We start from the raw sequence: 13,814 nt of genomic DNA, 5'->3' as shown, positions 1-13,814 counted from the left end.
ACCCCAGGCAGTGGGTGTATGCTTGCATTTTTTTGCATACACATTTAAATGTTTAAAATATATATTCCATACAATTTTTATAAGAAGATCATAAACAGAAAGCAGGACTCTGGAACTGAAAGAGAGGTATATGTACAGTATTTCTTTGTCCTAGCATATCACTCTTTATTAATGATCAGAATCTTTGTCCAAAAGAAACAGCAACAAATCAAACAAAGTTTAAATTGCCTGGATCAGATCTATTGCTTTTAATATCCCCATAAAGTCCCCTGCTTCCATCCCCTTTAGGAGTGAATGGTGAGCTGACCAACAATGAGTACTTGTGTTTAAATCTAATTGAAGTGATTGATGACTTCTCAAACCTCTTTAGTTAAGTTCCTGTGTTTCAATGGGAATAAGTCAGGGTGAGGAAAGTGTACGCCTTGACCCTGCCTATGCGGCTACGACACTCGCTATAACTTTCCCTCTTGTGTTATCACTAAAGCTCTGTGGGAAGGGGAATATGTTGTGACATGTCCAGATACCAGCCCTGAAATACACGCAGGCTGTTTGCCACCAGCCTCGCATTTAATCAAAAGGCTTACTGACTGGGACTTTTACAGAGGGGTTTAAGATGTCTAGGGATGAAATCGTAACACTGTACTACCATCTAGTGGAGGGAAGTGGTATTGCATGTCTTCCTGACTCGCAGGAATTGATTGTTCACAGGTGACAATTGTTCCGAATTAAAAACTGCACTTGTTGCAGCACATCTTGAGGAGAGGGGCTTGCATCTACAATGACACAGGCGAGGTTCTGGATTCTCTTGTAAGCTTCCTCCACTCTGAAAACAAGAAGATTTTTGTCAATATTGCTCTTTACTGTGTGTTGTTTAATCAAATGCCATTTCATATGATGAAAATGTATCAAATGCATAATTTATAAAATATTCTACAAATAAAGTTATTTTTCATAAAGTCATCTTTCTGAATATGTTTAATAGTAGAGAATAAACACTTTGTTGTTTTACTAAGAATATCTAATGCAGTAAGTCTATTGGTATGTATTGTATTTGTTTATAATGAATTAAAAAACATTTATTCAGTTTATTTCTGCTTCCCTCCCATAAAACAGCTGAAAAATACACATTTGGATTTCACTTGAGTAGTAGCTTCCTATTTTTTCTACAAAAATAAATAAACCAGTAGGTGTGGAATCTGCTGAATGGAAGTTTTAAACAATTGTTACTATAAAAACAATTCTGTTATAATTTACTCACACTTATGCCATTAAAAATAGGCTAGAAACACTATAAAAACACATATGTCATGTTACCAAGTGATAAATATGTGTGAGGAACAGACCACAATTCAATAAAGATCTTCTCTTAAACCTTGTTTGCTATTCCACATACTCAAACTGGCATGGCATGTTCGGTTATGACACACTTGAGAACCAATGAGAGTTAAACTTGAACCAACACATTTAAATGTGCCAGTTTCGAATAGAACACAAACACAAATGAGATTATGATTATGAGAGTGAATAACAACTTAAATATCTTACTAGCTCTCACACAAACCTATTATATGGCTTAAGAATACTTGGAATATAGTGCACAAGTTAAACTACTTTTATGTTTGTTTGGGTTTTTTCCCTTTTTGGAGCTTGTAGTCAGTGTTTGGAAAAAAGGAGCATGTACATTCATCAACATTTCTCCTTTAAAAAAAGCACTGAGTTTGAAACCTCATAAGTGTGAGTAAAGGATCACATAATATAAATTTCGGGGTGTACTGTCCCTTTAAGGGTTATCATGAAGTACAAGTGGGTAGTTATGTACTTTTGAAAATGCAAGATTAATTTACAGTTGGTTGACCTCTAACTCTGTCTCCTCAATGGTTTTTCCCTATCCCCTGTCCCTGAGTCTTCTCAGTCTCTCATCTGGGTTGACCGTCAGGAGCATCACCAGGTCTGGCAGGAGCAGGTCTTCTTAAGGGTCCGATGTGTGCACAGGGATATTCATAGGTATCCAGTGGTTACCATTGAGATACTATTCAGGGGAGAAAAGCATAGAGTAGAGGCCACGGTTAATTCCTGCCTCACCCATCCACTGATTTTTGGAACGAATTGGCCTGGTTTTAAGAATCTATTAAGGGAAATGTGTGTGGATGTGTCCTGTGAAATGTTATCTCGTGTGTGATGGTGTATGGCTGGAGAGGCAGTGCCAGGGCCATCTACGTCTGCACCGTGTCATGATGACGTAGGGGAGAGGGTTCACATACTCAGGGGATTCCCTGAGGATCCCCCTCTAGAGCAGTCACGTGACGAGTCTCTCAAGCACGCATTTGTCAAGTGAGAGTAATTGAAGGTCAACAACTCCGGCCTGACATCGCACTCACATGCCCGTATTTTACTATTATCAATGATAGGTTGTATCGAGTGATGCAGGGCACTCAGACGAAAGAAAATACCATCCAATTGTTAGTACTGAAGAACCGTCGGAACCTTCCATGCGGCTCATCATAATCCAATGGCTGGCCATTTAGGGTACGAGAAAACACTCAACCGAATAATGGCCTGGGGCCACGGAGACGTTCGCAAATGATGTGTGGCGTGCCGTGAATGTCAGTTGGTGAACCCACCGGCCACCCAAAAAGCACCTTTGTGCCCTCTGCCACTAATCGATGTCCCCTTCAAAAGAATTGGCATGGAACTCATTGGGCCATTAGAATGGTCCGCACATCCGACTAAGACATCGCACAAATCGACCCCCGCTACCCAGTATTCTACTGGCAAATGTTCAGTCTCTGGATAACAAGCTCTGCAAGCTGAGAACACTGATCTCTTTCCAACGATAAACAAGGGACTGCTGCATTATCTACCATACAGAAACTTGGATGTCTGTGGAGATTCCAGACTCAGCCATCGAACCAGCGGAGTTCGAACCAGGAGCAAAACACCTCTCAGGTAAAAGCAGAGGTGGCGGTGTATATTTTATTATCAACAAATCCTGGTGTGATCAGAGGAACGTACATTCTATCAAGTCTTTCGACTCTCCTGATCTGGAATTTCTCATGCTTCTGTGTCGACCATTCTGGCTACAGAGGGAATTCACAGCAGCCATTATCACAGCTGTGTACGCACCCCCCATACGCCGACACAGACCGGGCACTCAAGGAACTGTATGGGAGTATAAGCAAGCAGGAAACCACGCATCCTGAGGCCACGTTCATTGTGACCAGGGACTTTAACAAAGCCAACCTCAAGTCATTAGCACTGAAATACTACCAACACATCAGATTCAACACACAAGTCTACTACTCTAGGAGCATGTGGCAGGGAATTAATATCATCACAGACTTCAAAGGGAGTAAAAACTCCACTGTGAACACCACTGCCTCTCTCCCGGATGAGCTAAATACTCTTTATGCTCGTTTCAAAGGAAATAACACTGAACTCATGGAGAGAGCTCTCGCGGCCGAAGCTACAGAGGTTAGTTCACTCTCCGTCTCTGAACCAGATGAAACCCGATCCTTCCGACAGGTGAATATCCATAAAGTAGCGGGTCCAGACGGCATTCCGGCTCCATCAGAGCGTGCTTGAACAAACTGGCTGGTGTTTTTACAGACTGTAAAGGTTTTTCCACTAAGGAAGGGTCGGAAACAGCATCAGTTTCAAAGGTAAGGTTTCTTTAATGTTTCTCTCGACAGTTTCAACAAATGACATAACACTTTGCTTCTCGGTGTTGATGTCGGGCTCTCTCACTCATGCTCTGTGGCTGCTGCTTTTTATCCGCTCTCCTTACGCTACTGCAATTAGACACAGGTGTTAGGCTTAATTTAGCTCAGGTGTAAGCGCCCTTACCGCTTTTCTCTCCCGGACGGGCACTTGACCACGCCCCCGCTGCCACACAGACATTTTCAACCTTTCCCTTTCTTTATCTCTAGTCCCCACATGCTTTAAAACATCCACCATTGTACCTGTACCAAAGCAATCCAAAATTACTTGCTTAAATGACTGGTATCCTGTTGCTCTGACCCCCATCATCAGCAAATGCTTTGAGAGACTAATCAGAGATCACATTTGCACTGTGCTGCCTGCCTCACTGGACCCACTGTAGTTTGCTTACCACAACAACCACTCCACTGATGATGCCATTGTATTTACAATACACACTGCTCCCTCTCACCTGGAAAAAAGGAACACAAATGTGAGAATGCTGTTTGTAGACTACAGCTCAGCATTCAACACCATAGTGCCCTCCAAGCTTGATGTGAAACTCCTGGCTCTAAGCTTAAACGGCTCGCTGTGCAGCTGGATCCTGGACTTCCTGTCAAGCAGACACCAGGTGGTAAGAATGGGCAGCAACATCTCCTCATCACTGACCATCAACACTGGAGCCCCGCAGGGCTGTATTCCCTGTACACACATGAATGTGTGGCAACACATAACTCCAATGCCATCATTAAGTTTGCTGATGATATGACGGTGGTAGTTCTAATCACTGACAATAATGAAACAGCCTACAGAGAGGAGGTGCACACTCTGACATGCTGTTGTAAGGAGCAAAACCTCTCCCTCAATGTCATTAAGACCAAGGAGTTGACACGGTTCTACAACCAGCACTGTAGAGAGCATCATGTCTGGCTGCATCACTGCATGGTACAGCAACAGCACTGCCCTCAAATTCAAAGCCCTGCAAAGTGTGGTGTGAACTGCCAGACATATCATCGGAGGTGAGCTTCCCTCCCTCCAGGACATATATAAAAGGTGGTGTGTGAAAAAAGCTCGGAGGATCATCAGAGACTCCAGCCACTTGAGCCTGCTACCATCAGGCAGGTGGTATTGCAGCATCAGGACCCACAACAGCCGACGACAGCTTCTTCCCCCAAGCAATCAGACTTTTGAACTCTTGATCTCTCATAATCAATATACATCAGCACTTCACTTTATTAATCTTTTGACTGTCATAAATTATATTCTCTTTTAACAACACACTGGCAACTGACTATAAACCGACATGCCTGCATGTCAATACAGCACATACGACCTAATGTATATGTTATATATACTAGATTTTATTGTATACTGTGTATTCTATATTGTGTGTATGTGTATTTTATATTGAGGGTATTGTGCACTGTGCATTGTATATTATTATTTGTAAATTGTGTTGTGTAAATCAGATGTTTGTTGTAAATTGGTATATGTCTCATCACTGTCATGACTGCTATGTTGCTCGGAACTGCACCCAAGATTTCACCCACTGTTGCACTTCTGTATATGGTTGAGTGAAAATAAACATTATACACATTTTTGTCACCCATGGCCTGAGGCCTGGTTAATTTCTGACTCTAATAAACACCAAGGAATAATACATTATGGTTTTGTTTTCATTGATCTAGCAGAAGTACAGTATTTAAAATTTTAGTGAGGCTATTTTTGCACTTCATTTTGGATTCAAATCCATAGTTAAAGGGATTGTTTACACAAAAAAATGAAAATTTGGTCAACGTTTACTCTCTTCCTTCTATTGAACAATACATGTTATGATTTAAAAAGATGTTAGGCAGAATGACTTCTTCATTCACCAATTGATTTTATTGCATCTTTTTTTTTCTCCATTCAATGACAGTGAATCTTGACTGAGCTAAAATTCTGCTTCACATCTTTTGTGTTAAAGGGTAACTAAACCCTAAACCAACTTTTTTTAGTTAATGATCTGTAAGCATGGGGCTTTATTAGTACTGGTCATTGATTCAAGTAATTTTTTTGACATTTGTGTATAAAGTGTTCTAATTCTACAATATATGTTGTAAAAACGTCTGAGTGCTGCCCTCTTCAGGTTGAACGGTGGCTACTGCAGTTGAATTTTCCTATTGGCTGTTGCGGTACTTCGTGACGTAAGCGGTGACAGCTGACGTAAGCAGGTTCCAGCTCACCACGGCAGATTCATGTACATGTCGTCTTGCGACCGTGTGAGGAATAATAATAACATAGAGTCTGACAGCAGCTGTCAATTAATCCGTCACTACGAGTCTCAGGTGCCCCCCCGCTCAGCCCCGCACTCGGTTCGTTCCCTCTATCCCCGCCGGGGTCTGCCCACTTTTCCTGCATTTTCAAATATTTCTAGTGGGTGGAGTCAGACTCTGAGCAGGTGTTTAGTTACCCTTTAAACAGAAGACAGAAAGTCATACCAGTGAGTTTTGGAACAACTTGGAACAACTTGAAATGTGCCTTTAACACAGATATTCTTCAAGATTTTCTATGGTGCTGCCCAAACAGCAACACATCATCTTTACCTGTCCACTATGACAGGAGCCCTTGAGTACTCTTTTCCAATGGGGCCTGCGGTGATGTATTTCCCAAGAGCATAAAAGGCCCTGTGGATGAGGGGTGGCTCTGAGTCAAAGCGCTGTCTTAACAGAGCCAAGCACTGGGGAGGAGAGTAGAGTGGCATTCAGAGACTCCCGTAGGGCTTCTGTAAGTGTAGTTTTACCTGGGTTCATGAAGAAATCAGGAGAAGGTATGGAGAGAAGGCATTGACTGAAATTATTTAAAAGTGATATATACTGTGTGTATGTGTGTGTGTGTATATATGTATATATATATATATATATATATATATATATATATATATATATATATATATATATATATATATATATATATATATATATTCTGTATATATACTGTATACTGTATATATACAGGTTTGGGAAGTAACGAAATACATGTAATGGGAATACGTATTTAAAATTTAGTAAGTAACTGTATTCCACTACAGTTACAATTTAAATCATTGGTATTTAGAATACAGTTACATTCAAAAAGTATTTTGATTACTTTGCATTTTATTGTCATTTGTTTTATTTAATATTTAGACCTTTCAGATGGAAAAATGTATACATATAAATGATGCGATCAAAGTGCATTTGAACAGCAGTGAAACACTTTCTTATGATGTGGTTACATTCATACGAGCAGACAAAGAATTAAGTTTGAAATAAGTTTGTAGTAGAAGAAATAGAAATAAACCTTGTGTAAATTGTCAGCTTTATGCTAAGCTAAAATGCTATTTCTAGCCATTTTACATGCACATTACCATACATGCCCTGAGGCCTGATGTTCCCCACCCCTGCTCTAGGTCAAACGGTCATTGAGTTTAATACATTTATAGGGATATGAAAAAGGACTGAAAAAGGACTGAACGTGTACTCTCTCTTTTGCTATATGAAGAATAATATTCTGAGTGTTTTGCAGTTGGTTTCATGTCTCTAGGTCAACCGGTCATTGAGTTTAATGGAGTTCGAATTACAAACATTTACACTACAATATTTATTTGAACACACATATAGAATGTAAATTCCAACAGAGTCTTGTGTCACGAAAGGGATATTTTTAAGAACATTTCATATTTGTTGTTATGTCATAATATCAAATGGTTAAATTGTTTAAATGATTTATAGGGCTAATAAAATTTACATGAAAAAAAGTCTCTTTTTTTAGGCAAAGAAATCCTTTCATGCATGTCCAGGTTGGTTTGGCTCGAAAATGTGATTTGCACGAGAGTTTAATGGGAACTGTCGCGAATGTCATATGAATATCAAATATAAAACTAACTTTACCGCACTCACAAATTCAGGGCATATATGATTTGGATTTGAAGCTTGAAGTTACTGCAATGATCAAACTGTCAATATTAAAGAATAAAAAACAATGACAGCAACGGTAAGAAACCTGCACCAAGCGAGCACAAACGAATGAGTCAGAAAATGAGCACATTGGACAAGATGATGTAAACGCATGACTGACGTCACAGATCCGGGACATAATTTTGTTATTTCTTTGTAATGTAATTCGTTAGATTGGTTCTTTCAACAGCACAAACCAGCACAAATCGAGCACAAATGAATGACACCGGTTTGGAACAATTCGGACGACATGGGGTGGAAAGTGACGTCACAGCCCCGAATCATATTTGTTATTTCTAAGGAATGGAAATAGATAAAGTGTTAATTTTAACAGCACAAACCGGCACAAATCGAGCACAAACGAATAACACTGGTTTGGAGTGATTTAGACAACATGGGGTGGAGAATGACGTCACCACTCCCGAAAACATTTTTGCTTTATCTAAGGAAGGGAAATAGTTACAACGTTTGTTTTATTTGCACAAACCGAGCACAAACGACCAGCACTGGTTTGGATCGATTTGAGCGAGATGGGGTGGAGAGTGACGTCACACAGCCCAAAAAAGAATGCTTAATAAGTCAACACCAAACCAGCACAAACGTTAATTTTTGTGGCACAAATCAGCACAAACACAGCACAAACAAATGAAATAGTTTTGGTGATTATTTAATTATATGGGGTGCCAACTTCATGGAGGTCCTGGGCCGGCCTATTGGCGTTGCAGGGATCTGGAACACTTCCGGGATCAGAGTCCTGTGATGGAGCTGGGAACTGTAGTCCGGATCCCCGACGCACCACATGCTGCCCCCTTTCGGGCTGGAGGGTACAGGATACTGGTAAGAATCAAGGGGATTTTTATTAAATTTAGGGGAACAAAGCATAGAGTGGAGGCCGCTGTTAGTTCCCACCTCACACATCCGCTGATTTTGGGGACTAATTGGCCTGAATTTAGAAGTATATTAAAGGGAATATGCGCGGATGGGTCCTGCACAAAAGCGACGAGATGCGTAATGTGTGATGCTCTGACAGGGGAGGCAGAGCCCAGGCCATCTTCTTTGGCTCCACGTCAGGATGATATGAGGGGGGGAGAGGCTGCAGCCCCTCCCATCCTCGGGGGAATTCCCGAAGGGAAAATGGTGTTCTCGGCAGCTGATTATAATCCAATGGCGGGTCTCCTAGCGGAAAGAAAAAACTAAACCACATAATATCCAATTTTTATAGGCCGGGCATTGGCGGTGATGTCTGCAGGTGGTGTGCGGCGTGCCGTGAATGTCAGCTGGTGAATCCACCGGCCACCCCAAAAGCACTGTTGCGCCCCCTTCCACTGATTAAGGTCCCCATTGAGAGAATTGGCATGGACCTCGTAGGGCTATTAGAGCGGTCAGCACACAGACATCGCTTTGTATTAGTCCTAGTGGATTGTTCAACACGATATCCGGAAGCAGTGCCTCTGAGCAACATCTCAGCACGTAGTGTTGTGGAGGCACTCTTCAAAATAATCTCCCGAGTGGGGATTACGAAAGATATCCTCACTGACCAGGGCACAACCTTTATGTCAAGGGCACTACGCAAGCTCTACAATTTATTGGGCATTAAAACAATCCGCACCAGTGTTTACCATCCACAAAAAGATGGCCTGGTGGAGCGATTTAATAAAACCCTTAAGAACATGATTCGTAATTCGTGCACGAGGCTTTCGGCTTTTCCCTATTCGAGCTGCTGTATGGGCGGCGCCTACGTGGGGTGCTTGAAGTCATCCGCGAAGCTTGGGAGGAGGGTCCATCAAACAGTAAAAATTAGATTCAATACGTTCTTGATAATAGAGCAAAACGCCACACCCTGGAACGACTAACACAGGAGAATTTGTTCCAAGTTCAAGAACGACAGAGCCGACTGTATAGCAGGGGAACTCAGCAAAGGGAATTTGCACTGGCAGATAAGGTACTCATATTACTCCCAACATCGAGCTCTAAATTACTCGCCATGTGGCAAGGACAATTTGAGGTCACACGACGAGTGGGGATCTCGATTATGAGGTAAAGTGAACTGGTAGAGGGGGCACACGTCAAATATATCACCTCAACCTCCTGCAATTGTGCAGGGAGGCGGTCCCTGTGACGTTGGCTATGGTAGTTCCGGAGAAGACAGAGCTCGGGCCAGAGGTGAATACAAAACTCAATCATTTCTCCCCGGTCAATTGCAGAGACCACCTCTCACCGTTTCAACTCGCTGAGGTTTCCAGGTTGCAATAGGAATTTACAGACGTGTTTTACCCTCTACCGGGTCGTACGAACCTCATCCAGCACCACATCGAGTCCGAGCCGGGGGTTGTGGTATGTAGCCGTCCCTACCGATTGCCCGAGCACAAAAAGCTAATTGTCTGGGAATAATTAGATGCTCGATATGGAGGTAATAGAGGAATCCCACAGTGATTGGTCCAGCTCAGTGGTTCTAGTTCCTAAGAGCGACGGGTCTGTACGTTTCTGTGTGGGTTATAGAAAAGTCAACGCGGTGTCTAAATTTGACGTATACCCAATGCCTCGCGTTGATGAGTTGCTCGATCGGTTGGGCACTGCTCGATTTGATTCAACGTTGGATTTGACAAAGGCAAATTGACAAGACTGCGGCAGTTGCGTCCTGCCCAAGGCCCAAGACCAAAAAGGGGGTAAGACAGTTCCTGGGACTGGATGGCTTTTATAGGACATACGTGCCTAATTATTCGGACGTCACCAGCCCACTGACTGATCTCACTAAAAAGGGAGCTCCAGACCCGGTCCAGTGGACGTAGCAGTGCCAACAGGTGCTTATGCGTGTTAGAGCCGCACTATGTGGGGGGCCTCTTTTACATTCACCTGATTTCTCTCTCCCTTTTGTGTTACAGATGGATGCTACAGACAGGGAGCTTACACTTCGGTACTACCTGCTAGGGCGGGCCTTCACCCTCTGCTCGGATCATGCTCCACTCCAGTGGCTCCACTGCATGAAGGATACCAACGCGCAGATTATCCGTTGGTATCTGGTTCAAGGTGGTCCATAGACTGGGAGCGCAGATGGCTGTCACCGACTTCCTTTCCAGAAATGGGAGGGGGAGTGGTAGACAGGCCGGATGCCTCCCCGGCCTGAGTCGGGCGGTGAGGGTATGTGGCAGCGGGGGCTTGGTCAAGCATCCGCCCTGAAAGAGAGAATGCGTTAAGGGCGCTTGCACCTGAGCTAAATTATGTTTAACACCTGTTTATAATTCCAGTGAGCACAGGGAGAGCAATATATAAGCAGCCATGCCACCAGCTGCGAGAGGGAGACTGGGTCAAGAGCCTTACTGTGAAGCTGAGACTTTAATGTGAAACTAATGTGTTTTAGTGACTACATGCCTGTGAAGCTGTTAAGTTATTGTTAAGCTGTAAACCAGGGAAGTGGTCAATTAAAAAAGTTATCTACCTGTGTTGGAAGAATCCAGCTCCAGTTGTCCTTCTTTGTTACAGTATTCTTTTCCTGTAAAAATATCTAAAAATCCTTAAAACAAGATCAATTTGATTTGACAGTTTTTACATGACATTTATGTATTCTGTAATCAATTACTCCCAAAGGTAACCCTCCCAAACCTGTAAATATACATATATACTGTACATATACTGAGTATTCTAGATGGTCTTTTTTTTTTACTGTATCACCTATGAATTTTTAGATACGATTCTGAGAATCTGAGTACGTTATTGAATAAAATGATAGGTACAAAGTTAACTTGTACCATCTAGTCCCTCGATCGCAATGACTGGAATGACCTTCACCTCTGCTTGTCTCCACCTGTTTGTCCACAAGCTGCAGCACTTCCTTAAACTCAGGGATAATGTCACTGCACTAGGATGGGCAGATGAGGAGTCCAGGATTAGACAGCCTACTGTCACTTTTAGTTTCAGAGTAATATAAACAACCAGACAAAAATAATCAGGACCTTGTTTATCATCCTCCTTGAATGACCTTATAGGCTTCGTCCATACAGTAGTACACATCAGAGTTCTTGATGTTTAGTGTGGATGGATGATACGCTGGTGCTGCTGCAGGTGTGACGTAATGTCTCTCTTCCTGCTCCATTTGATGGACAGGTGACTATGACTCCTGTAGCATCCAGATTCTGTTATCACTGTGGACGTGCAGCGAGTGGAGTTGCCCATCCTCTCTGAAGACCTGTTGATAATCATGACGCAAAATCTGAGGGCTTGTGCTGATTGTGAAATAAAAAGGTTAAAGTGAAAATACAAAGTAATGAGTAATACTAACAACCTGTAAACCCTAAATATGTATTATTTTATTTTACTGCTTGGACATATGTGCACCTGAAAAATAAAGTGGAGAAGAAAAAAAGAGTGCAGATCATTTTTCTTTTGTAATTGATACAGTAAATGATCTGCACTTATTTAGCGCCTTTCTAACCTAAACGGTATTCAAAGCACTTTACAATGTCACTCGTTCACCCATTCACACACACATTCATAAATGCAAGGCACTAGCCTGCCATTGGGAGCAACTTGGGGTTCAGTGTCTTGCCCAAGGACACTTCAGCATGTGGAGTTGTGTGGCCCAGGAATTGAACCACCAACCCTGCGATAAGTGGCCAACCTGCTCTACCACCTGAGCCACAGACGCCCCTAAACAGCTGCTTGGAAATACTACAATGTAGTTGTATAATATAGGATAATATTTAATATTACATTATACAACAACAACAACAATAATAATAATAATAGGCTTTATGTTGCTATTTAGAATTACTATTGTTGTTTTACTGACATATAAAGGGTCACTGATGTATTATTTTCTGGTGGTTGGTTGATGATGTTGCAGGGCAAGAAACAAAGCACTATTATGTATTACTGTGACGCAAGAATGAGGTATATGCCCTATCTTAATTGTCCTGCTTTATGATGAGGGTACAATGAGAAGTATGGTCCTAAGCAAGAAAAGAAACTGAACTTGCAATACGGTTGCAGCATCGGAGTTACAAGACGTTTACCATGTTGGCATCAAACCAAGCTGGAGTAGCAAAAATGCTGATGTAGGTTTGTTTGAAGAACGTCCACAGCATCTTGTCAGCCCTGTTGAGATGGATGTTTGTTTTGATGGGGTAGGCCTATCTGGCACACAGGTGCAGCAAACATTTGTTGTTGGGATGATCAACAACTAGGACCAAAATGATAGCTCAAGTACGCAGTTTACTACACCATGCAGTGTAAACTACCATTTTACCTGGCAGTGCAATTACAAATGCGGGTTTTGCTTCAACACTGCAAATACCTCAGTTCGTCTTGCCTATTGATGAAGCAAAGCGTGGATTGTGCCTTTTGAAAGATGCAGAAAGACATAAACTTGTCTCTGCCATCTCCTTTTTATTATAGGGTGGTAATTTTCAAAAATATATCAATAAATCAATGACACAATATACCAGTTAATTTATCGAATTAATCTCATACTGTATAGCTATCAATATATAATTAAGATAATTCGACAGCCTTTATTCTTTTTATACTTTGTTAATATTGTCTATTGCATGTTTTATTTCTCGGGTGGAGAGCCCCACTGCAAAACATGGGCACATAAAAGCACATAACTGTTAATCAGAAGGTTGTCGGTTCGATCCCCACAGCCACCACCATTGTGTCCTTGAGCAAGGCACTTAACTCCAGGTTGCTCCGGGTGGATTGTCCCTGTAAGAAGTGCACTGTAAGTCGCTTTGGATAAAAGTAATGTAAATGTATCTAATCTATATACTGTATTGTCAGTATTTAAACTATAGTTTAGTAATGACAGTTTGATCAAGGAAACCTGGTGTCAGAATTATGGTAAGAATCATTCATGAACAGCAGAGGGGAGCAAAGATTGTTTTCTTGCAAAGGCTTTATATAAGAATCAGAATAAGCTTTGTTGCTACGTGTTCTCATGTACACAAGGAATTATTATTATTATTATTATTTGGTGATAGGAGAAACAAGTGTAAACAGAACATTACAGTGAGACAGAATACAAAACAAGGTCAGAGTATAAATAGACATACAAAAAATGTATATTTATTTACATTTTTGCACTATGTGGGAGTCAGTTTAATTCTTCATGTGGCAAATGGCCTGGGGGTAAAAACTGTTCTTGTG

The 13,814-nt window shown here is 41.7% G+C and overlaps 1 pseudogene; it reads right to left on the bottom strand.

The window, feature by feature from the left end:
• Nucleotides 1–702: 702 nt before the first annotated feature.
• Nucleotides 703–12,754, bottom strand: LOC127662683 (UMP-CMP kinase 2, mitochondrial-like; annotated as a pseudogene).
• Between the last annotated feature and the right edge of the window lie 1,060 nt (nucleotides 12,755–13,814).

The sequence above is a fragment of the Xyrauchen texanus genome, chromosome 22, assembly GCF_025860055.1.
Source record: "Xyrauchen texanus isolate HMW12.3.18 chromosome 22, RBS_HiC_50CHRs, whole genome shotgun sequence".
Classification (NCBI taxonomy): domain Eukaryota; kingdom Metazoa; phylum Chordata; class Actinopteri; order Cypriniformes; family Catostomidae; genus Xyrauchen; species Xyrauchen texanus.
The sequence above is the reverse complement of the archived record's forward strand: the minus strand, read 5'-3'. Positions and strand labels throughout refer to the sequence as shown.